This window comes from Montipora foliosa, unplaced genomic scaffold (genome assembly GCF_036669935.1).
Source record: "Montipora foliosa isolate CH-2021 unplaced genomic scaffold, ASM3666993v2 scaffold_468, whole genome shotgun sequence".
Taxonomy (NCBI): domain Eukaryota; kingdom Metazoa; phylum Cnidaria; class Anthozoa; order Scleractinia; family Acroporidae; genus Montipora; species Montipora foliosa.
Genome location: NW_027179776.1, coordinates 37,977 through 42,500, shown reverse-complemented (window position 1 = coordinate 42,500; position 4,524 = coordinate 37,977). Strand labels below are relative to the sequence as shown.

The 4,524-nt window shown below is 40.1% G+C and overlaps 1 non-coding gene across 1 annotated transcript; it reads left to right on the top strand.

The window, feature by feature from the left end:
- The first annotated feature begins 1,474 nt into the window (after window positions 1-1,474).
- Trnat-agu (transfer RNA threonine (anticodon AGU)) lies at window positions 1,475-1,547 on the top strand. The gene has a single exon. It is a non-coding gene; the product is annotated as a tRNA-Thr (tRNA).
- The last annotated feature ends 2,977 nt before the right edge of the window (window positions 1,548-4,524 follow it).

The window sequence follows — 4,524 nt, the reverse complement described above, 5'->3', positions numbered from 1 at the left end:
TTCAGGCCAACGTCCCGCATGTTTTTTCTGTAAAGCACTGAACTTTCCATCCACTTTGGATTTTTTGGCTCGTTTTTCTCAAACTTCATCCTCGTGTCCTTCATCTTCACTCGAAGAGGTCAGGCCTTTAAAAAAATTTTAACGACAAGTTTAATAAACGTGATATTGCACATGGATACATGAGAGGTTAGTGAATTGTTAAAAGAGTTTCATTCCGCACTTACGCTTCTCTCGTTTCCTCTTATTGCTTTCTTTTTTCATTGACGAAGACATCTCAAAGTGTGGGTCAACCCACAAGTTTATTTGGCCATCCACTTCCGTGTCATACGCAGACTGTAAAGTGCGGGCGTCGACTATGTGAAATTTTTTGTTTCCCCGGCCTTCAATGAAGTACCCGATTTGAAAAGATGTATTTTCAGCTGGTTGCATCAAATTCGAGTACTTTTGAAGCAAGTACTCCTTCAGTTCCTCGGCAAACGTAAATTTGGGAATATCCGTGAGCTCGAAATGCACAAATTTAGATTTCTTTTTCTTGTCCAAGATGCGAAGATGGACTTTGAATTTTTCTGTGCTTGTTTCCTGCTACATCTCTTCCCGGTGTCTCAACAACAAATCTCAACAACATTGCATCCACGTGGGCCATTTATATAACGTCACACAAAGGGTGACAAAAATTATAATTAATTCCCTAGATGATCACCCTTAATTAACAACCTATCACGCCCACCACGTGCTGAATACTAGTAGCTGCAACAAAGTGCATGGTTTTCTTTATAACTGGGGGGCCTAAAACTGACGTGATTGTTATAGGTATATGGGAATAGTGCGAATGACCCTTGCAGTTGTTGTAACTTGACTCAAAGACATGTCGAAACATACACTCAGCTTGTGATGAAAAAATTGTAAAAACAGTTCTGACGTGTGTCTGTAAAGTGTGAAATATCCCTTAACACGAGAGATTCACACCTACTTGGCAACTGCACCTGACATGAACTGGGCACGCAAATATAAATATATATCAATATATATTCTGGGGGGTTCAAATTTTTGCAAAACGCTGTATATATATATATATATATATATATATATATATATATATATATATATATATATATATATATATATATATATAGCTCTTTGGCATTACAAAGCTTTTGCTTTCATGTCCAAATTGAGCACTCTACTGGGATGAGTCATTGCCGCTAGCAATTGCGCATGCTCACTAGCTCGCTAGTTTGAGCACTCTGGCATGGCTTAGATGTACCACATGTGTGGGACATTTGGGGTGGCTTTATAGCTTAACCTCCATCCCAGACATCAGCACTGCACTGATGAGGCCCAGAAGGCCGAAACAGTACTGTCTGCAGTTAGATATAGCTCTTTGGCATTACAAAGCTTTTGCTTTCATGTCCAAATTGAGCACTCTACTGGAAAAAAGAGACAGTTAAGTAGATCCCTTGAGCCAACAACGGTTGTCCTGATAGTGTAGTGGTCATCACACCCGACTAGTGATCGGGGGGACGTGGGTTCAAATCCCGCTCAGGGCAATTACAGTTTTCCCCAGAAGTTGTCCAGTGTTGAGTTTCCTGTAACTTTCTCTCAATTTCTCCTCAACTTGGACTGTGAATCCATTTGCGATCCTCCCGGGGGTGATACGTTGTTGGCTCAAGGGATCTACTTAACTGTCTCTTTACATTAATTACCCTTGTCCGCCTGTGAATCACTTGTTGATCCAGCGTTATTACATAGAAAAACTGGCCCTTAGGGAGTCCCACGGAAATGCCACACATTACATGATTAATCAGCCTTGTTGCCAGCATGATTGTCCTGATAGTGTAGTGGTCATCACACCCGACCAGTGGTCAGGGGGACGTGGGTTCAAATCCCGCTCAGGGCAATTACAGTTTTCCCCAGAAGTTGTCCAGTGTTGAGTTTCCTGTATATATATATATATATATATATATATATATAAACAACTGTTAGTGAGTCTCTCAGGCCAACAAAGGTGTCACCACGTCAGGAGGATCTGCAAGATTCCTAGTCCAAACCTCACGACATGAACGACTGTAGTGAGTAAAAAGGAAGCGAGGACGGACAACTTCTGACGTTAAAAAGTTAAAAAATTAAAAATTTACTAAAACGTTTCGGTCAAAGACCTTCTTCTTGTTTTACTGAAGAAGGTCTTTGACCGAAACGTTTTAGTAAATTTTTAATTTTTTAACGTCAGAAGTTGTCCGTCCTCGCTTCCTTTTTACTCACTCTATATATATATATATATATATATATAGGGAGAATAAAAAAATGAGTCGCTGGCAAACTTCTCACAGGTCTGGTATATTATAATCTCGTGTAGACGTTTCGCCCTTCGGGCTTCTTCAGTACACGCTAAAAACTAAAAACTAAAAATACCTGGTACAACTGAACTTGCGCTATTTATACAAAACCATGAACCAAAAGGTGTAAAATGTTTAAAATTACAAAAAAAATATAAAAAATCACAATAATATGTCATGTAATATGTGCGGTTGGAATACATTAAGTGGACAATACGTGAGATAAGAAATAGTTAGCTCTATTCCGAAAAAGGCGTTAATCACCAGACATCGAAACTAATAATTTAATAATTTAAAATAAACAACAGGACTTTGTAAATCATGCAGTCAGGTTGCCATATGATGAGCGCAAAACAAGATCCCAAGAGAAAGCCTCTGGAACCACGCCAGTACTAAAAACAACAGAACCCCGCCCAGGGGCCCTAAAAAGTAATAGAATCCCTGAACAGGGCCTGTGAGAATGCCGATCTGCACAGCGTAACTGGAAAAAAAGCCCAACTGGTTGCACAATTACTCCAGTGAATGATTCATTAAACCTTATTCTATTTTTGGAATTAAACTCGGATCTTTTGTTCAAGCCGTAAGGTTGGAGGGTGCATAACTGTGCGCACCAAAAGGCCTCTCTTGTGAGTAAAACCTTGTCCATATCATCAGTAGTGTCATTAACAATTTTTTCAATAACAATGAACTCAAAGTCAGACATGTGATGTTCTTTTCTATTGAAATGGACGGCCAATTCACACGTGGCCTTGTTGGTCAACATAGCCGATTTGTGATTACGAAATGTGACCTTGAATTTATTCGATGTTGAACCTACGTATTGAATCTTGCATGTTTTACAGGTGACTAAATAGATGACATTCCTCGACCTACAATTTACATCCTATCTAATGGAATAAAAACGGCCTGTACAGGCGCTGTGAAAGATCTTATTTTCAACAAGATAATGTTTGCATAGATCACATTTGTTCTTACATTTAAAACATCCTACGGGAGTATCATTGCTGTAATGGGTGTTTTTAAGCCTTGCTAGAATCTGTTTTATGTTTTTGGGTCTTCGATAAGAAGGAATAATTGACCCCTTTGGGAAAATCTGGGATAGCAATGGCGATTCATAAATAAAATGACTAAATGATTTGATGATTTTGCTGATGTTTGGTAGGTGAGGATTATAGTCGACTACCAGAGGAAAGACGATTTTTTTGCCTTTCGGTTTCGAGGCGAGTAAGTCCTCCCTGGGTAGATCTTTTGCCCTTAAAAATTGGTTATTGACTTCCGCTGGATTATAACCTCTCTCAACGAGATATGTCTGGTATTAATCGCTACGTTGGTCAATGGTTGAACAGTTTCTGCGAATCCGGGTGGCAACTCCAAATGGGATTGCCTTAGGGTCCGGACGCACTGGACTGATAAAATTTGTTTGGCCCTTCCAAAAATCTCGACACAATTTGTCTCTGCCAAATTTTCAATTTGTCAAACGTGGGCGAACTGAGACACAGCAAAATATTTGTTAACCACAAGTGTCAATCACACGAAAATAAACACCATCGCTTGCGCTTTGTTCGCCGGAAAGGTTACATGAGATCTCAGGAGTCATGGGCCTATGGTGATCCCGGGGGGGGGGGGGGGGGGGGATGCACTTCGTCTCGCTTAGGGGTGTAAATTTTGGATTTTGGTCTCGCTTAGGGTGTTCCGGGCAAAGCACCAATATTTTATGCCACCAAGGTCTCGTTTAGGGTTCCGCGGAGTAACACAGAATTACGCGAAGAGAAACAGGAATCAAATTTCCTTTTAAATTTTCTTTTTAGATAAAAGCATTCCATGATTATGCCTTTTTATCATTAAAACTCATTGCGTGTCGTATTTTTGTGATTTTAAACGGTCTCTTTTAGGGGTCAAAATTTGCTTAAGCCACGCCTAGATTGATCTCCTTTAGGGGTTAAATTCAAAATTTCCGACGAGCATCCCCGTCTGTTTCATATGGGAGTCAACCCCCCTCCCCGGGATGGTGATCTTTAACCGCTTCGATCGAATATGTTCCCTCGGCATATTATTGCTTGCATTCTATTTTTTCTACTCTTTACTTCTACTATGCCAGTGGAGGCTTCACCTTGCATGACTGCAACTGGTTCTAGAATACCAAAACAGATTTGTCCGTAGAAGGCCGACTGAAATACTCCGACTAAAAATA